Here is a 21,150-nt window from a genome sequence, read left to right on the forward strand (position 1 = left end):
CATGGAAGTAGGCATCTGTCTTTTAGAAATAGTGACCGAGGTGGAAAAAGTAAAATATTTTGGAAGAAAAGAGGAAAAGGTTCTAGCCACTGTCTGAAAGTCTGCTGCTAGCACAGAGCCCCAGGAGGTGCACTGAGGCAGACCTGTTTCTCCAGGAACCATGGGGTTTGCCAGCAGGTCACCCACAACCGCCAGCGGGGTCTTCTTGGCCAGCAGCCAGGGCCACACCCCACCATCTTCCTAGGGCATCATCTCTGCTGCTCTCCACAGCCCTACCAGATGTGCCTGCCACAGGCACATCTCCCCTTCAGGACTTGCTGAGCCTGCCCTGAACACATTTGGACCCTGTGGTCCCCAGTGCTGCTGAGTCAGGGGTGACCCTGCCCCCAGGGCCCCAGCAGTGCCAAGCTCAGAGAACTCCGCCTGACCAGCACCAGGGAGAGCGCGTTGAAGGGACTCAGGATATCTTGGAGAAAGTGAACGCCACTGTTTCTGCGCTGCCAGGCACAGGGCCAGGTGTCTCTGGGGCCCTCATCTGCTGGATGCCACCCTCTCTGCCAGCGTGCATGTGGCTGGAACAGGCTTGCTTCTGATGGGCATCTCTGTCTGTGTGGGAACCAGGGGTACTGGCCGGCAATGGTAGCACCGAGAACCAGTAAACTGGGGCCGGAGCTTGAATGGAGGCTTGGCCTGCATGGGGACCAAGCACTGTGCCTGGGTGTCCAGCCAGGCTCAGGCCCAGGAGAGCTTGCCTGCGCAGGGACCAGTCCCTGACGTCCTCCTGGCTGCCTGTGTGCGTGGACATCCGATCACTCTGACTTAGTGTCCAAGCCGGAGAAGCAGAACGGCCAGGCTTAGGCTGACTCCACTTCCTCCTCCTGTATTAAGGGGCCATAAAGCTTAATCGTGGTGTGGGAATCATACAGACCCAGGGAAGACCCTGCTGCCCTGGAGAGAATGTGGCAGCCCCTTGGTCAGGAGCCATTTGGTTACAAGGGTCAGAAACCCACTGTGGTCGCTCATGAAAAGGAGGCTTTAGGCTGTGGATTCTGCTGTGCACGGAATCCTAGGGAAAGCCAGGCCAGCAGGACAGGAGCTGGCTCTGCTCCAAAGGGAGACGTCCGCCGGCAGCTTTGCGGGCTCACTCCAGAGCTGGTTCTCCAACACGCTTTGTCTCCCTCATCTCGGCCTCCCTGGGATCCCTCAGGCCCCTTCCCCATCCCTAATCCAAATTCTAGGAGGGAAGTCTGTTTGGCGGAGCTTGAGTCAGTGATCCCTCCGGTCCAGTCAGTGTATCCCAGAGATCTGGTGCATAATGGAACCTGGAGCCTCGGAGCCTGGTGATGCTTAACTGGCAAATGCAGTGACATTTATCAACCTGTGCAGACTGATAAAATGCCCATGTGCGTGCACATTCAGGGCGGGTGCCACAGCAGGTGCCACTCAGCTCACACTCCAGATTGCCGTTGACTCTGGCCTGGGACTAAGCATTTGTTCACAGGCCTCATGAGGGCAGGGGCCACAGGGAATATGGAGCTGACCAGCAGTTGAGCACCAAGGAGGTATGGACCACTGTGAAACGGGGAGGTGCGAAAGGCATTCCCAAGGCCTTTGGACTCAGTGTCATTTCCAAAAGGCCCTGGGTATTGAGAGCATGGGCTATGAGAGGAGGGAAGATGAGCTCAGGGCACCAGGTGGGGGTCCTGGGGAGAGGGGTGCACTCTTCTGCCTCTGAGACGTCCGATGCCGTCGCCTGGTTCAAAGGTTCTCCGACAAGCTCGTCTCTGCTCACTCTTTTTGCAGCCGGCAGTGGTTAGGCTGCACCGTGGGGGCGCATGTCATCAATGGACCACTCCTCAGGTTCCACACGGAGCTCTCCCCATGCAGCTCCCAGCCCTGCTAGCTCAGGGTGGGGTATTACAACGGCTGTCACCGTGGGGCCCCTCCCCATCAGAAGGCCACCGTGCACATTCTCAACAACCCAGGCTTCCAGGGCTGCTCCTGGATGTGATGGATACTACGGCTTTTGAAAAAGAAAGACCTGTGGGGGGAGAACATTTATTTCTCTAAGTAAACACCTGACTCAGTCCTGGTCATTGGATTCTGCAATTCTGCACATGAAAATGTCAAAACTCGAAGTCCTCCCATATTCCACATAACTGAGAAACCACCTATCGTGTGGGTCAGTTGCACCGCACTGCGTGTGACATTGAGACTGGGACCCCCCCAGCGTGGAGCTGCCCCTTTTGTGCTGAGATCCTCGCTGAGGTCTGGCCATCCTGACCTGCTGGAGCAGCCCTGACCTGAGGTTTGTGCGTCTGCGGTCGGGCAGGGTCCCCTGGGTGTGGGATGACGTTGGCAGTGGAGACCAGGGGCTTTTATCCAGGCAGGTCCCAGTCTCAGGGGCAGTGCAGCATCCCCTGGCTCCTGACCGTGGTCACTTGCTCTGGCCTTGTGGGACAGGAGCCACTTCCATCCCACTTGCTCCCCTTTGTGGGGGAGACCCTGCCTGGCGCCCGTCTCCATCCCCTTCCCCCTGGTGTTTTGGGGGCTGCTGCTGTTCTTCTCTTCTTACAGCTTCCAGTGTCCATAGGGGAGCAGAGTCCCTGGACTTCAGGAAACACAGCAGGACCTGTGGCCTGGGAGCTTGGCAGAAGGGTGCCCTTTGCCTCATGACTTCCGAGGGCTGTGGTGGCATCAAGCTCCCAGCCCAGTGAGCCGTGGCCGGCACGATGGGCCGGGATGGGGGGTAATGGGCTGGAAAGGCAGGTGCCATTCGGACAGCGTGCTGCGGGCTCCTAAGGGAGAGGCCTGAGCTCTTAGCACACATTTGATTGTCTTTGGCATCTTTCCACGGCACTCAGAGGTTGTTTCATTGGACTTTATTTTAACCTACTTAAGCGCATTAAGGGAAATGCCACTGAGAAGTTTCTGTGGCAGAAGATGTTCAAAGGGGGCGGGGAGCGAGGGACCTTCTTGGTGAGGGGCTGGGCAGAGCTGGACCCTCTGGTGTATTGAAAACCTGCGGCACCCTTCAGTTCGTACACCAGACAGGCGAATGGGGAGCAAGCCAGGTACTACCAGGAAGCCTCTGAGAGCCTAGAATCTTCTTCCCTGAACCAAGGGTGAGACATGGGCAGGGTGGGTGCCCGCAGCTCAGGGTCACTGACTTGCAGGGCTGTGCCTGCAGCCCCTTTCCAGGCCGGGCATTGGGAAGAGGGTGATCTGGAGGTACAAGGGGAGGGGCTGGGAGTCCACAGAGTCCTTGGTCTTACTGAGATCCATGGGAGTGAGGAACTCTTTCCCCTTCCAACCTGTGAGGGAAGACTGCGCTCCTCAGCCCCAGCCTGGACACCAGGGAGTGACCTGGGGAGGTGTCCTGGAGAAGGACCAGTGGTGGGGCTTGTGCCCCCCCACCACCCCGGCAGGAGTAGAGTTTTCATAAGTTGCCTTATACTTTTTAACTGCCCTTCATGGCAGCAGGTTACCAGGTGCCAATCGCTCTCCTAGGTATTTGGAGACAGAGCTGCCACCTCTGTCCTGGGGGAGTGTACAGATTAGTGGAGGAAAGCGGGTGGATTCCACCAACCAGCCTGTATTCAGTCAGTCTGGGGAGGTTGAGGTTCCATAGTCCTAGACCCCTAAGACTCACCTGTCTGAGGGCAGAGGCAGGGGTGCAGACTGATGGGAGAGGCAGTGGGCCCAAAGGGATTGAGGAAGAGGCAGAGGCAGGGTTCCACCTGGAGGTGAATGATGCCACAGTGGGGAATTTGGGCAACTGGGACTTTTTTTTTTTTTTTTTTTTTTGAGACGGAGTTTCGCTCTTGTTACCCAGGCTGGAGTGCAATGGCGCGATCTCAGCTCACCGCAACCTCCGCCTCCTGGGTTCAGGCAATTCTCCTGCCTCAGCCTCCTGAGTAGCTGGGATTACAGGCACGCGCCACCATGCCCAGCTAATTTTTTGTATTTTTAGTAGAGACGGGGTTTCACCATGTTGACCAGGTTGGTCTCGATCTCTCGACCTCGTGATCCACCCGCCTCGGCCTCCCAAAGACTTTTTTTTTTTTTTTTTTGAGACGGAGTTTTGCTCTTGTTACCCAGGCTGGAGTGCAATGGCGCGATCTTGGCTCACCGCAACCTCTGCCTCCTGGGTTCAGGCAATTCTCCTGCCTCAGCCTCCTGAGTAGCTGGGATTACAGGCACGTGCCACCATGCCCAGCTAATTTTTTGTATTTTTGGTAGAGATGGGTTTCACCATGTTGACCAGGATGGTCTCGATCTCTTGGCCTCGTGATCCACGTGCCTCGGCTTCCCAAAGTGCTGGGACTACAGGTGTGAGCCACCGCGCCCGGCCGCAACTGGGACTTTCTAGGTTTTGTCTAGTGGAAAAAGCTTTACCTTTTGGACTTTGTTTGGAACAATGATATATTCTCTTCCTTTTTTTTTTTTTTTTTGAGACACAGACTCACTCTATTGTGCCACCACAATGAGTGGTGGGGATTACAGATGTGCGCCACCACACCCAGCTAATTTTTGTATTTTTAGTAAAGATGGGGTTTCACCATGTTGACCAGGCTGGCCTTGAACTCCTGACCTCAGGAGAACCACCTGCCTCAGCCTCCCAAAGTTCTGGATTACAGGCGTGAGCCACCGTGCCCAGCCAGATATATTGTCTTCTAAAAAGCTAAGTAATAAAGAAATATATGCATAAGAAAGTTAAGAAAAAGGCACTCACTTGCTCACCCGTTACCTGGAGGTACTTGGGTGACATTTGGTGAGCCCATGGTGCACGGGAGCAGGGAGGCTGGCGTAGGTCACTTGCTGTACATGATGACATGAGATGATCAACTATGTTATCTTCCAACGTACGTAGGCTTTTAATTTTACATGAAGAAAACACCAGAAAGCAAAGCTGAAGCGACTGCTGGATTTCTGATTCATGTTTCCGATTAGAAGAGATGTTAGTGATGCAATGATGCCTCCCAGCTTCTGAAACATAATTGTGAGGATGGTAAGGGTGGAGACCTACCGTTTTAACCACGTGTTTTCATTTTCCCATTCTCTGCTAAGAAAGACAAAGGAATGTATGCAGCCACTCTTCCTTTCTCCTCCCCCACCTTCCTGTTTGTTAGCTATTATTCAAATGCCATGAATACCCTGCACACTCTGTAACTTTATGCCCCATAGACACAGTCTCAGTTCTGTCTTTGGTGGACGGGCCCCTCGGCACCAGGGCGCTAATGAAGACTTCTCCATTCCCGGGTCACTTGTATTCATCTCATGGTTGACTAGATTTGTTGCCAGTGATTTTTTTCCTAGAAGAACCCAGTGACCGTACTCCCCAAGGTCCTGGGAGCCTGGGAATGCTGTCTCTTTCCACAGGCACTCTGCACCTGCGGTGGCATTCCGTCCTCACCTCGGCGCTCTGCAGAGCGTCTCCAGGGTTTTCTGGCATCCAGCGTGAAGTCCTGCAAGGTCTTTCCGCCAGCTCTCTCATCTCCGGAACTTTCCGACTGAGCAGATCTTCCGAGAGGGGCCCGTGGGTATTGCACGGTCCCTGAGTTCCGGCAGCTTTGAGTGCCTGCTCCCTGTCTTCGAGGCTGAACGACCTTAGCTGGGGCAAACATCCTGATGTCTCACGCTCCCTTCCTGGGCACTTTGCTGATGTTGCCCGGTTGCCTCCCACAGACCGAGGGAGGAAACTTTGGCTGAGGAGAACTCCGAGTCAGTCTGATTGTTTTCACCTTGTTGGTGAATTCTTTTTTATTTGGACACAGTGTGTCGCTCTTGTTGCCCAGGCTGGAGTGCAATGGCGTGATCTCAGCTCACTGCAACCTCTGCCTCCCAAGTTCAAGCAATTCTCTGCCTCAGTCTCCTGAGCAGCTGGGATTACAGGCACATGCCATCACGCCTGGCTAACTTTTGTATTTTTAGTAAAGATGAGGTTTCTCCATATTGGTCAGGCTGGTCTTGAACTCCTGACCTCAGGCCATCCACCCACCTCAGCCTCCCAAAGTGCTGGTGGTGAATTGTTTATCTACGGGATGGCTCAAGAGTCCTTTCTTTCAACTTGAAAATCAGGACCTTAAGCAGGCTGTGTCTTGTAGATTGCTGTGTGTAATTTTATTCCGAAGCCGCATCTGAGCTGTCGGGTCACAGGCTTTGTTCTGGGAATCACTCTTTTATCTCACACCGACTTGCTCCACATGCTGGTCTCTACGTTTGGGGAGCCAGTTTTCCTTATGCTTGACTGTCGCTGTCTCTGAAGTCCACTGTCTCTCTGCTTCACCCCCTGCTACATCCGCTCTGGCCTCACTGTGGTGACCACAGCCTTCTCTGTGTCACTGGTTTGCTGTTAGCTGTGGTGTCCTCTTCCTCAGTGTTTTGACTCTCTGTAGGATTTCCGTAATGTTGGTGTTTTGGGTCAACTTGTTTCCTGGAGTCCGCAATTTCTGTGTTCATCTGTTTCCTTGTTCGATAATCTTGCCTTTGAGTGCCTATTTTTATTGCATTTCTGTTCCTGTTATATCTTTCTCAAGCATGAAGTACGCCTGGGAAATTTTCTTCTGATCCTCAGGGGATTTGGTCTAGGCCATTTATTCATCTTTTGCAAGGTGTGTTTCTCCCCCCTCCCCCACTCCTTTTTCTCTTCCTGCTCCTCCCTCCTCCTCCTCCTCCTCTTCCTCCTCCATCTCCCTCTCTCCCCTCCTTCCTTCTCCCTCCACCACCTCCTCCTCCTCCTCCTCCTCCTCCTTCTCCTCCTCCTCCTCCTCCTCCTCCATCTCCCTCTCTCCCCTCCTTCCTGCTCCTCCCTCCTCCTCCTGCTCCTCCTCTTCCTCCTCCATCTCCCTCTCTCCCCTCCTTCCTGCTCCCTCCTCCTCCTCCTCCATCTCCCTTTCTCCCCTCCTTCCTGCTCCCTCCTCCTCCTCCTCCTTCATCTCCCTCTCTCCCCTCCTTCCTGCTCCCTCCTCCTCCTCCTCCTGCTCCTCCTCCTCCTCCTACATCTCCCTCTCTCCCCTCCTTCCTGCTCCTCCCTCCTCCTCCTGCTCCTCCTCCTCCTGCTCCTCCTCCTCCTCCTCCATCTCCCTCTCTCCCCTCCTTCCTGCTCCCTCCTCCTCCTCCTCCTCCATCTCCCTTTCTCCCCTCCTTCCTGCTCCCTCCTCCTCCTCCTCCTCCTGTTCCTCCTCCTCCTCCTCCATCTCCCTTTCTCCCCTCCTTCCTGCTCCCTCCTCCTCCTCCTCCTGCTCCTCCTCCTCCTCCATCTCCCTCTCTCCCCTCCTTCCTGCTCCCTCCTCCTCTTCCTCCTCCATCTCCCTCTCTCCCCTCCTTCCTGCTCCCTCCTCCTCCTCCTCCATCTCCCTTTCTCCCCTCCTTCCTGCTCCCTCCTCCTCCTCCTCCTTCATCTCCCTCTCTCCCCTCCTTCCTGCTCCCTCCTCCTCCTCCTGCTCCTCCTCCTCCTCCTCCATCTCCCTCTCTCCCCTCCTTCCTGCTCCTCCCTCCTCCTCCTGCTCCTCCTCCTCCTGCTCCTCCTCCTCCTCCTCCATCTCCCTCTCTCCCCTCCTTCCTGCTCCCTCCTCCTCCTCCTCCTCCATCTCCCTCTCTCCCCTCCTTCCTGCTCCCTCCTCCTCCTCCTCCTGCTCCTCCTCCTCCTCCTCCATCTCCCTCTCTCCCCTCCTTCCTGCTCTCCTTCCAGGCACTCACCTTTGGCTGGCATTGGCCATTCAGGGATTTCTTTAACAAGGGATTTCTTGGCTGCGGCTGCACATGTGAATTGGGCGCTGCAGCCAGGCGTACTCTAGACCAGCTGAATCAGAAGCGCTGTGGGTGACAGCAGGCCTCTGTGCTTCTGTCTCTCCAGCTATTTCCAGTGTGCAGCTGTTGTTAAGAACTGCAGGTCTAATGTCTCAAATTATCTAGGAAAATAAGGAATTTATAAGTTTAACTCCTGACATAGAAAAAAGTGTTACCCTGTAGGAGTATGTTTTGCATTGGGGCACTGACCTGCAGGGCCTGTAAATGTCCTACTCCCAGAGAGTCCATGGCCTGGGGGCCGCTCCCTGTTGGTGGTCCTGGCTACACGTCCTGGCAGAGGCTTGCTTTTCGATTTGGACCTTCCCAGGGTCCTCCTCCTGCCGCCTGGAGCCTCGCATTGGAAGGAGCCTTGCTTTGCCTACCACCTGACTTGCTTTCAAACAATGATTTATTTGGAGAAAATAAAAAGTCTTTCCTCAAAGTCAGCCCTGTCTGCATTTTCCACCTTCTGCCAAAGCTGGAGTCTGAGCCGTCACTTTGAAACCAAGCTGTGAATTGCTCATTCCTCACTTATTCCCAGATGGGAATCTCAATGGTTGTTTTCTTTCTTAAAAAATTCACATGTAGCCTGAGGCTCAGCTGAAGGAATTTTAAACATTCTTTAAGAGCTGTAAAGATGAGTTGGGAATGAAATGACCACTCAACTTTAACTAGAGCCATCATTTTTTTCTAAAAGCACATCATTAAGTACAGGGAGCTCGGTTGTGACTGAGGAATGATCTCTAGTTGCAGGGAGAATGTTAATTTCACTGGACATGTCTCTCGAAATGAATTTGTGGTTAAGGAACCATTTCTGAGCCAGGTAAAGCCCTACAAGAATGAATGGCATTAGGATTCTGTGCACCCAGTGTTTACTGAATGTTGAATTTGGTCAGGGAATTGTGGTAAGTGCTGGGCGCTGGCTCACCCTGTGAAACCAGCTACTGCTGTGTGGGGACAGACGGCTGGAGAGCCAGGGCTCTGCAGATCCAGTTGCAATGCATTTTCTAAGGTAAATACATTCAGAACAATGAATGCTTCCCAGCTCATACTGGAAAGACACTCACTCTAGGGCTGGAAACACGAAATTAGGATATGCTTTCTTTCGTCCAGGAAAGAAAGCACTGACTTCCCTGCATCCTCTCAACCCAGGTCCCAACCCCTCCACAGTGATTCACAAACCACTCACAAGAGCAAGCATCATAGAAGGTCTGAGCTTGAGGAGGCAGAGCAGGAAAGCAATGGGGTAAAGCACAGCCGCTGGGGTTCAGACATCACCACCCACAAGGGTGCTGGCCTCTCCCTCATTATCTGGCTATGGGGCTCTGGGTGTGGACCCCAGGTATGGAGGGGTGTGGGGCACTGTGAATCCTGCACATGGACACCAGGTGTGGACCCTGGGTGTGGACTCTGGGTGTGGAGTCTGGGTGTGGACGCTGGGTGTGGACCCTGGGTGTGGACTCTGGGTGTGGAGTCTGGGTGTGGACGCTGGGTGTGGACCCTGGGTATGGACTCTGGGTATGGACGCTGGGTGTGGACCCTGGGTGTGGACTCTGGGTGTGGAGTCTGGGTGTGGACGCTGGGTGTGGACCCTGGGTGTGGACTCTGGGTATGGAGTCTGGGTGTGGAGTCTGGGTGTGGACCCTGGGTGTGGACTCTGGGTGTGGAGTCTGGGTGTAAATCCTGAGTGTGAGTCCTGGGTGTGGTATACTGGGTATGGGTCACCAAGTGTGGACCCTGGTTGTGGACTCTGGGTGTGGACACAGTGTGGACATTGGGTGTGAACCCTGGGCATGGGAGGCAGGTCTGGTCTGGGACCCCGTGTGGCCCAGTGCTGGCTGGTGTGCTCCAGGCTCCAGTCTGCTCTATGTATTGAGAAGCCTCTCCCTGCCTCCCCAGTAGCCTCCTGAGGACTGAGGTCCTGGGTTGGTCCCCATGCTGAGGGCTCCAGGGTGCTTGATTTTGCTTAACTGTCTTGTGAATCTGTGTATTCCTCCTTCCCTCGTCAGCAGTGAGGAGCACTTGCTGGTTCACCCCTCTTGCCACTGCTGCCCGGGGACAGGGGGTGGTCAGGTCCATCAGGGTGGAATGCTCAGTGGAAGAAACTGCCCCACAGGGAGCATCTAAGGTGCCTGTCCATTCGGGGCTGTCCTGACTCTTCCGAAGCTAAGCCTCCCTCCTTCCACACACTTGCAGGCACTCAGGCAGCAGGTGAGGAGGGTGGGCAGGGATCCCTCCGCACGGTGAAAGACGGGCCAGGCTTTCGCAACCGTGATGGGCTCAGAGCGCTCAGAAAGGAACCTTCCTTGAGAGTTAAAGACTGATTTAAACACCTTTTGTTTGAAAGTTGAGGCTTTCTCACTTGATGGGAAGTATTTCAGGCATTTGCTAAACTCACGACAATGATGCCTCCGGAATGCGTCTGTTTTTCTGTGTAGTGTTTTGGAGTTCAAATACACATAACCTTCTCAGGCTTCTGCTGAATCCAAGGGGCCACAGGGCCTGAAGACAAAGCTGCCTCCTCCGGTTCAGGAGGGCGGAGGAGCGGCAGGCAGAATCTTGGGACCCAGCCCATCTGCCCCGTAGGGGTCTGTGATCCTGGGTTGGCTCCTCTGCTGTCTGTGCTGTGCTGTTTGGAAGTACAGCTAACAATACAATGGCTAATTTTAACTGCTGTTAATTCAGTGCCTGCAAGGTGCCAGACTCCGCACGAAGCCTTGTGTGCATTTTAACATTTAATCCTCACACAGCCCTGGGAGTGGACCTCGTCAACTGGATTATGGGGAAGAAGCCATCTCAGCTCAGCAGGTGGCTGCCCTGACCCCACAGCTTGTGTGAGGCCAAGCTAGGGCACAGCCCCAGGGGCTGGGGAGACTCTGTGTACCTGCTGGCTCTCCACTTGCCCAACTTGAGAGCAGGCAGAGAGAAAGAGGGCGTGGATGCGGGCAGGGCTGCATCTGGAGTGATGGATGCAAGGGGCTGAGTTGACGCTTTTCTCTACTTTCATGCGTGTTTGAACATCTCTATAAGAAGTGAAGTTGAGGCATATTACCATATAGATGGAGAAATAAAGACTGACCTCGGGATAACAAACGAGGTATTTTCTGGTTTGAATCACCTTCTGACACCTCCCTTTCTAGAGTGTAGAGAGGTGGAGCCTGGCTTCGGGGCTGTGTGGGAAGACAGAGGGTCAGCATTTACCCAGGGGTCCGTATATTGTCTGGCTGTAGGCACCAGACTTTTCTGTCATAGGAGCCAGAATCAATTCAGACCCAGAGAAATCTTAGCAATCATGCCACAAGCAGCCACTTTTCCCCAGAGCCCTGTCTGAATGTGTATGTATTTGTGTGTACATGCTCAAGTGTGCATGTACACATGTGTGCATGGATTTGTGTGTGTTTGCATGCGGGTATGTGTAAACATATGGATTTATGTGTGTACATTCATTTGTGTACATGTGGACATGCATGTGCGTAAGTGTGAGCAAAAATATATTCCTTGTGTATAGATGTGCACATGCATTTATGCGTGTTTAAGAAAAGACTCATTCTCCATTGTTTACAGAAAGCAAGCCCGGGCTTGTGATGGCATGTGGTGTGTGACGGCATGTGGTGTGTGGTGGTATGTGGTATGTGACGGCATGTGGTGTGTGACGGCATGTGCTGTGTGACGGCATGTGGTCTGTGGTGGCATGTGGTGTGTGATGCTATGTGTGATGGCATGTGGTGTGTGACGGCATGTGGTGTGTGATGGTGTGTGGTGTGTGGCGGCATGTGGTGTGATGGTGTATGGTGTGTGACGGCATGTGGTGGTATGTGGTGTGTGGTGTGTGACGGCATGTGGTGTGTGGTATGTGGTGTGTGACGGCATGTAGTGTGTTGTGGTGTGTGGTGTGTGGTGTGTGGTGGCATGTGGTGTGTGAATGGTATGTGGTATGTGATGGTATGTCGTGTGTGGTATCTGTGATGGCATGTGGCATGTGGTGCGTGATGCTATGTGTGATGGCATGTGGTGTGTGACGGCATGTGGTGTGTGGTGGTATGTGGTGTGTGACGGCATGTGGTGTGTGGTGGTATGTGGTGTGTCGTCGTATGTGGCATGTGGTGGCATGTGGCGTGTGGTGGCATGTGGTGGCATGTGGTGGCATGTGGTGTGTGGTGGTGTGTGGTGTGTGGTGGTATGTGGTGTGTGGCGTGTGGTGGCGTGTGGTGTGTGGTGGCATGTGGTGTGTGGTGGCATGTGGTGTGTGGCGTGTGGTGGCGTGTGGTGTGTGGTGGTGTGTGGTGTGTGGCGTGTGGTGGCGTGTGGCATGTGGCGTGTGGTGGTGTGTGGCATGTGGCGTGTGGTGGCGTGTGGCATGTGGTGGTGTGTGGTGTGTGGTGTGTGGTGGCGTGTGGCATGTGGTGGCGTGTGGTGTGTGGTGGCATGTGGTGTGTGACGGCGTGTGGTGTGTGGCGGTGTGTGGTGTGTGGCGGCGTGTGGTATGTGGCGGTGTGTGGTATGTGGCGGCGTGTGGTGTGTGGCGGTGTGTGGTATGTGGCGGCGTGTGGTGTGTGGTGGTGTGTGGTGTGTGGTGGCGTGTGGTGTGTGGTGGCGTGTGGTGTGTGGTGGCGTGTGGTGTGTGGCGGCATGTGGTGTGTGGTGGTATGTGTGGTTGTATGTGGTGGTATGTGTGGTGGTATGTGGTGTGTGGTGGCCTGTGGTGTGTGGTGTGTGATGGTATGTGGTGTGTGACGGCGTGTGGTGTGTGGTGGCGTGTGGTGTGTGGTGGCGTGTGGTGTGTGGCGGCATGTGGTGTGTGGTGGTATGTGGTGGTATGTGTGGTGGTATGTGGTGTGTGGTGGCCTGTGGTGTGTGGTGTGTGATGGTGTGTGGTGTGTGGCGGTGTGTGGTGTGTGGCGGCGTGTGGTGTGTGGTGGCGTGTGGTGTGTGGCGGCATATGGTGTGTGGTGGTATGTGTGGTTGTATGTGGTGGTATGTGTGGTGGTATGTGGTGTGTGGTGGTCTGTGGTGTGTGGTGTGTGGTGGTGTGTGGCGTGTGGTGGCGTGTGGTGTGTGGTGGCGTGTGGTGTGTGGTGTGTGATGGTATGTGGTGTGTGACGGCGTGTGGTATGTGATGCTGGTCTGTTCCACAAATACAAGCCGCTAATTGTAATACTGGGTGGAGGGGCTCATCTGAAAAATTGACGGGCGCCTTGTTTCAGCCCCGTGGATGACGGTCTGTGGCTGCCATTCTGCTCTTCACGTTTCGTTGCCTTTGTTGTGTTTTACATATAATTTCGGTAAAGAATTAACAAAAGTAAAACTCAGCCAGGCGTGCCTCTGGGTTAGGTGACGTGTTGCACAGTTCAACTTTCTTGAGCACCTCCAAGGTGCTGGGCCTAGATGGGGGGCTCTGAATACTGTGGTGAACCAACCATGCATCAACCCCAAGAGCACAGTGCCTCAAAACGGCCAGCCCAAGCATGATGGAGATGGCGCATGTGCTTCGTGGGGCTGCTGGCCCATCTAGAAGCCGCTTCCCATGGGGCAATCTGGGGGAGCTGCACCCCTTCCCCTACGGGACCAGTGAGAAGGCAATTTGCAGGAAAACAAGCCAGGTGACCAGGGACACTCAGGGCAGGTGGCAGTGACTCAGACGGGTAGGGCTTCGGAGCTGGTGCTTTCCCAGACTCCCCCAAGATGTCTGGCCATGCTCCTGCATGTGATCTCAGACACACTTCTCAGCTGTCTTTTCTTTAGGAGAGGAGCCCAGGCTCTTTAGCCTGCACTCCAGGAAAAATGATTGAGTTGGCCATGGTTTGCACGGAGGCCTTTCAGGAGAGTGAAGCTGAAGGAAGGAGGAACTTCTCCTTCACCTTGGAAATTCATAGTCCAGATCGCCAGCGTTTAGGAATCCCACAGGCACAGGGTGGAAGCGTGCATTCACGCCGTTCCCAGCTAGAGGGAGGAGTGCATGGAGAGGGGAAGGACTGGCAGGGGCAGAACGGGTTGGGCCTGTGAGCATCTGTTGGGCCTGTGAGCATCTGTGTTCCTCCCCGAGGTCCCTGCTCAGGCCGCTGCAGGCCTGGGTCAGAGGCGTGAGCTGGGTGCATTGCTCAGGAAAGCCCACCAGGCTCAAAAGAGCAGCCTTTGCGGGGCAGGAGGCTGGCCTAGGAGCACCAGCCTGGCCCTGTCTGTGGCTCCTGCAGCCCACACCCTGGTGGGATGCTTCCAAGCAGATAATGGAAAAGAAGGGTGGAAGAAGACTTCTGTCTACCTCTTAATATGCTGTGTACAGCAGCCGCTGGACCCCAGATCATTTACTGGGGTCTAAATTTGGAAGGTTTTTGATGAACTGGGGAATTTTCACTGACCACTTAGCTCTGTTTCTCTTCTCCTCCAAAATTCATAATTTCCAGGACATGGTCGGGATGGCTATGCCAAGGGGCAGCTAAGCCAAGGAGCTGCTGGACCTAGAGAACTGTGGGCCCCATTGTTTCCCCGTGGATTCTGAGTGACACGGCAGCTCTGGCATGAGCTGGCTCCACTGTTTCCCCATGGATTCTGAGTGACACGGCAGTCCTGGTGTGAGCCGGCCCCACTCTGTTTCCCCATGGATTCTGAGTGACACGGCAGTCCTGGCGTGAGCCGGCCCCACTCTGTTTCCCTGTGGATTCTGAGTGACACGGCAGTCCTGGCGTGAGCCAGCCCCACTGTTTCCCCGTGGATTCTGAGTGACATGTGGCCCGGGCCTGAGCCGGCAGGACAGTTGCTGGCTGCCTGTGCTCCTGCGGACCCAGGGCCCATCTTGAGGCCTGACTGTTCTCAGTTAAGCCTGCTGGGGGTTCAGGGCCCTCTTCCTCCCCATGGTCCAGTCATGATGAAAGGAGGAAGAGGATGGAGAAACGTGTCCTTCCAGTTCATTCAACAGTAACCTTCTGAATGATGACTTCGTTAGTACATGGGATGGAAGGGAAGGATTTCCTTTTAAGCCATTGCAACATTTCACCCTGTGCCTTTTCTGCAAGCATCTAGAATCGCCATGCATTTGGAATATCCGAAGGACTTTTCTCCGAGTTCCTTAGATTCGGGTCTAGGAATTAGAGCAGGCATATTGTGTTATACAATACTTTCTGTATTCTTGATGGCATCTCAAATGAGTAAACGGCATCGCTCATGCAGTCGTGCAGTCTGACGGTTTCAGACTATTAGGGTTTTGCTGCTGGAGGGGACAGCTGGCTGGTTGTTTGAACCCTAGGGCAGGAAAGCAGGCTGAGAAGGCAGAACGTTTAGCTTTCAGTAAACACGTTACAGCTTTACCATTTATTTATGGCGGTGATTCCCTCAGACTCTAAAGTTATTTTCTTTTTTCCTTTGCAGAACATTCTGACGTCTCCCTCGGATTTCACAGTGTGCTGCACAGACCCACAGCACAGGGAGTGCAAAATCATTTGAAGCGTCTAGCTTCCTGGGTCAGCAGTATTGAATGGGTTCTGGAGTGTGTGACTCGTGTGCACTTCAAAAGCTTGGAGAGAAGAACTTCCCAGCTGTGTGGCGGAAGTGGGCCCTGGGTGCAGAGCTGGAAGCTTCCAAATTCTCTGCGTGGGAGACTCAGGACTACCTCCACATCCCGGGCTGCCCAGAGAGGTCTGAAGGCCCCAAGAGCAGGTGCCAGGGAGCGGGTGGCTCCGGCCGTACTGAGGCAGGGCTGCTGGCTCCTGCTCCGGCCTCTGTGCCTCTGAGCTAGCTGTCCTGGGACAGGTGGGTGTGGGCGTGGGTGTAGGGGTGTGGAAGGGGACCACGTCCTGCGGATGGAGATCTAGCCAATGGGGACACTCCATGGTATGTGGGTTTTCCAAGTACAAGCATTGAGAACATTCTGGGGTTACAGTGGAGGCATGGCCTCTGATGGGGCAAGGATGACATGTGGCCAGACATACCTGGAGGTTCTGGGGAGTATGTCGCGTTAGGAGCCCTGTGGCCAGACTCTGCCTAGAGCCGTGGAGAGGTCCAGGAAAGGGCCGTGGCATGCCTGGCACCAGTCTTGTGCTACCAGGACCTAGTGGATGGTCCTGGTCATGGCCAAGGTGAGGCTTTTTCTGTTTATCTTAGAAACACAGAGGATGGCTCCATTTTTATGCACCCTCTTCTCAATCAGTCACATAATCATTACTTTCCACAGCAAGAGTTTTACCGGATTCCGCTTTTATTCATTCAGGAGGAAATGCTTGGTGCATCCTCTGTGCTGAGACCTGTTCCAGGCTCTGGAGTTGGATAAATAATGAGCCGTGGTTCGTGCTCTCCGGAGGTCACTGTGTTGTAGAAAAGAAAAAGGCACATGTGCTCGGAGCATGACGAGATGGGTCCCCAGCACGGGCCTAAGCCCAGAGACGTGGAGGCTGGTCCCAGATTGCAAGGGATGGCCCCTCCTTGGAGGAGTCAGCATTGTCTGTGTGAAGTGGGGTTGGGATGGAGAAACCTGGGGTGAGGCAGCGTCCCTGGGGCTGAATCCAGGAAGGCCCTGAGATGCTTCTGATCAGAACTCAGACTCCAGGAAGGGATGCTTCAATGTAGGACACTGGTGCCACGTTGGTGAGGCCGTGGAGGGCTGCTGCCCTGTTGGCTCTGGGATAATTCCTCCAGGGGGTTGTGAGCTCAGAGGCAGGGCCCCATGGCATGTTGGAAAGACAGGCTGTGGTGTTTCAGGAGTGAGGCCACATAAGAGTGAGGACCAGACCTGTGAGCTCACAGAGCAAAGGGCCACAGTCAGGTCCTGGCTCTGCCTCCTTGAGCAGCTGCTTGGTCTTGACCTGCCTCAGTTTCCTCATCTATGAAATGGGAATGTTGGTATTATCTGCCTGTGGCTTGCTCGTGAGGATTAATGAGAAAGTGCAGTGCCTGTCCCACCGTAAATGCTCAATGGGCTTTCTCTGTGGATGTTCTTGGAGTCTTCTGAACTTATTCTATGGAAAGAAATAATCATTCAGAAGCAGATATAATCTCTGGGGACGTAATTTCCATTTTTGTAAACAACTGCGTCTCTTCTTTGTTTGAAGTAGGTTGAAATCAGAATATGTAGTAAATTTAGCCTCCAAAGGTTGGCTAAATACGGTGGTACCTGATCACCTAACACAGTACTTATGCTTTGGGGTCATCTAATGAGATTCTTCAGATGGTCATTCGTCACTGCTGAAATCTTCACAGATATTTGTGTGTGGTTCTTTCTCAGTAACAGCAACCCCTTCAGCTCCAAATACAAGCTTCAGGTCAATGATGGGAGCTGCTAAGGGACCCAGGTCACCTGGTTTTCTCCCAGGAGAAAAGTCACAGCAGACGCAATTCATTACTTTTTGCTGAGAAGCTGCTTCTCTCCTAAGATGAAATCATGGCCGTCAGTAACTCTTCCCCGTCAAACTGAAGGCGCTCCCTGACCTCTGTTAATGAACAGCGGCTTCATGCCCAAGATGATGTGGCCGGGGGTCCAGGTGGGAATCCTGACCTATGAGGTCCAGGAGAGGCGCTTGCTCTGTGGAGTCTGGACCCTGGCCAGGCAAGGGTTGGACCCGAGATTGGCCTCAGTTCTCTCCTAAGGAGTGTCTGGACTAGGGAGCGAAGGACAATTGTGTGTGTGTGTATGTGTGTATGTGTGTGCATGAGTGCGTGTGTGTGTGCATGCATGTGTGTGTATGTGTGTGCATGTGTATGTACATGTGTGTGCATGTGTATGTGTGTATGTGTGTGCGTGTATGTGTGTGTGCACATGTGTATATGTGTGCATGCATGCGTGTGTGTGTGTGTGTGTATGTGTGTGTATACACAAGATCATTGACCTGCTAGTCAAAATCAATGACAAATGACAAAAATAGAATTCCTTAGTGTAATTCCCTACCCTGGACACCCAAGATCCCAAAGCAGAACGCCATCAGTAGTTCCATGTCATAAACTGTGCCCCCCAGGCAGAGCAAAGGTGGTCACGGCCAGGACTCCTGCACTGGTGGGTCCTGCTGCCATCCTGCTCTTCTCCACCGGAGCCCCAGAAACTCCCTGTCCATCCTATGTCTAATTTAACTGGAAGTCTCCCATGGGTGGTTTGCTGATATTTTCTGACCTGAGATTCAATCTCAGCTCTTCACTGTCCCCAACTCCTAGCGGATCTCACTGGCTGGGGTTTGAACTGGTGATGCCAGTCCCCAGTCTTTCTGAGGACACAGTATCTGGGAGGCAGAGCAGACTGTAGTCCTGGGACACACAGATTGGGCTGAGCCGCACTGCCTGGCTGGGCCTTGCTCTCCTGGGTCAGATGTGCAGGTTAGGGGCCTGAAGGGGGACCCTGGCAGCCTCTCCAGCCTCCATCTCCTTCTCGCTGCCTATGCGATCTCTGACCAGGAGCTTGTTCTCTAAGCTCTGGCCTGTGGTATCCTGAGGCCCTGCCTGGGGGTAAGTCCATCCTGGTGCCCCATCAGTTTGGAAGATGGGAAGGGTGGTGAGCTCCCACTCTGAGCCGTCCTGTTAAACAGATGCATCCTCAGTTTGAGTCATTTAAGGAGAGTTTAATAAGAGGGTAATGTGAAGGTGGGCAGAGTGTGGGGCTGGCACAGTGCTTTATGCTGGACATAGGATTGTGGGGCATGTACCATGCTGTGGATTGAAGAGAGAAGTGGGAAGAACAGCTGGTGGAGACGAAGGATTCTTGCAGGAGCTGTGCCCATCACCAAGGAAAGCACCCCATCTGCAGGAGCTCTGCAGACAGAGAGCAGGGATGGGTGCTGTAGACAAATCCCCCCTTCTCTCTCCTCCCCTTCTTCCTCCCTCCCACCTCCTGACAGGGCTTCCCAATGGCTGAGTCCACCTGGAAGCCAGGCAGGGAGCCTGGTGGAGCCCTGTGGGTGGGCTGCTCTGCGGCACCTGGTGGGGAAGGGTGACAAGTGCTCTTTCGAAAACAGAAGCTCTCTGTGTCACATGAGGAGGTGGAGGCAGCTGTGGCAACCTTGGCTTGCTGCAGTCTCCCTGTCCACAGGTGAAGCAGCCATTTGCTCTCCCTGTCTTTGGGACACAGGTTTGAGGTGTGTTGGCCTCTCTGGCTCGTCCTAATAAATGCGCATGGACTGCCCAAGCCTGGGAGACACAGGTGTGAGCAAGGGGAAACCTGGAGCCCAGGACCTCACATGCCGGCCACAGAATCCCAGGACCTCACATGCCGGCCACAGAATCCACAGACAGTGCTGGGAGCCGTCTGCAATGGGTGCCTGTGGCTTGGGGGATGGGAACCCCATGGCTGAGCGGCGAACAGCAGCATCTCAGAGGTGGAGGCAGACGCAGAAACTGGCAGGGCAGGCAGGGGGCAGGGGATGAGCGGGCAGTTTGGAAATGGGAGGTGGAAGGTAGGCTGGGCACTGCCGGGAGCTGTGCATCCACACGGTGCTCCGGGGACCGCTGGTATCTGATGTGCACTGGGAGTCTCACCTGGTTCTGTTGCTGCCTCTCGGGGTTTTGCTGACATTTGTTCACTTATTCATTTGCTCTCAGTGCTGACTCAGCTCTGTTGTTTGGTTGACAGTGGTCTGGACACTGTGGGGTATGAACATTCCGTAAGTCTGGATTGGTGTTTTCAAGGACATTTCCATCTGGCAGGGAAGATCAGGAGCGTTTACTTACGTATGCACAAGAAGCCAAAATAAGGGCCTTTCAGACACGCGCTGCAGACCTACGCCAGGGCAGGGGTCACGGCTGCGGGGGTGGCATGTGAGTTGCTGCCTGGAAAAACGGGGGGTGTGTGTGTCAAAATTTTTCTTTTTCTTTTCAAATATATTATGCCACCAAAATAGGGCATAAAAACATATGTACTCAGAGGCTTGGTTCACTGCGGCGGCCACAAAACGTGACTATGAGCCCAGTGAGTTAAAACAAAAGAGACTGATTCTCTTACAGTTCTGGGGACCACGTCCAAAACTGAGGTGTCAGAAGAGCCACGCTCCCTCTGAAGGGTCTCGGGGAGGTTTCCCTGTCCCTTCCAGCTTCTGGGGCTCCAGCTGTCCCTGGGCTGTGGCCACATCCCTCCAGGCTCTGCCTCCATCTTCACACGGCTCTCCTCCTCTCTGTCTCTTCTCTATTTCTGTCTCTTATAAGGATACTTATTTTTTATTTAGGACTCCTGGTTATCCAAATGATCTCATCTTAATAACAGTCATATCTTTTCATCTGCAAAGATGCTGTTTTTTCCAAATAAGGTCACTTTGCAGTGTCACGGGGGTTAAGATGTGAATATATCTTTTGGGGGCACCATTTCACCTGCCACATCTAGTTTAAAAATAATGGTCAAATAAAGAGCCACAGGACCAAGTCAGAATGTTCTGGAAACTTAGAAGCTTTAGTGTCGGGTAGCCAATAGTTCCAGTTGGTCCAAGACTGTCCTGGTTGTAGCACTGAAATTTCTAAACCTTAGGAAATTTCTCATTTTTAAACCTTAGGAAATTTCTCATTTTTAAATCTTAGGAAATTTCTAATTTCTAAACCTTAGGAAATTTCTCATTTTTAAACCTTAGGAAATTTCTCATTTCTAAACCTTAGGAAATTTCTCATTTCTAAACCTTAGGAAATTTCTCATTTCTAAATCTTAGGAAATTTCTCATTTTTAAACCTTAGGAAATTTCTCATTTTTAAACCTTAGGAAATTTCTCATTTCTAAACCTTAGGAAATTTCTCATTTTTAAATCTTAGGAAATTTCTCATTTTTAAACCTTAGGAAATTTCTCATTTTTAAATCTTAGGAAATTTCTCATTTCTAAACCTTAGGAAATTTCTCATTTCTGAACCTTAGGAAATTTCTCATTTCTAAACCTTAGGAAATTTCTCATTTTTAAATCTTAGGAAATTTCTCATTTCTAAACCTTAGGAAATTTCTCATTTTTAAATCTTAGGAAATTTCTCATTTTTAAACCTTAGGAAATTTCTCATTTTTAAATCTTAGGAAATTTCTCACTTTTAAACCTTAGGAAATTTCTCATTTCTTGGCAAAATTGGGCAGCTGGTCACCCTGCCTCCCCGGGTTCCACTCTGATCACCTGTCCCTCTGTCTCTCTCTCCAGCTCTCTACCTTCCAAACACTGTCCCCAGAGTCAGCTGACTTCCTTGCTTTTCCTTATGGTTGCCCCACCTCTGTGTATGTCTTTAAACAATAGATTGCTTAGATTCTCTCTTTTCGGAGTCACACAAGAGAAATCACACAGTCTGGAAGTTTGCTTGCTTCTTTCGCTTGATGTTGTGATTTTCAGATTCATCCATGTCTGTGCATGTGGTGAATCTATTTTCACTGCTGGAGAACATTCTCTCGCCTGAGTGTACTGCGCTTACTGTTGCGGTGAGCATTTGGGTTGACTC

The sequence above is a fragment of the Callithrix jacchus genome, chromosome 12, assembly GCF_049354715.1.
Source record: "Callithrix jacchus isolate 240 chromosome 12, calJac240_pri, whole genome shotgun sequence".
Classification (NCBI taxonomy): Eukaryota; Metazoa; Chordata; class Mammalia; order Primates; family Cebidae; genus Callithrix; species Callithrix jacchus.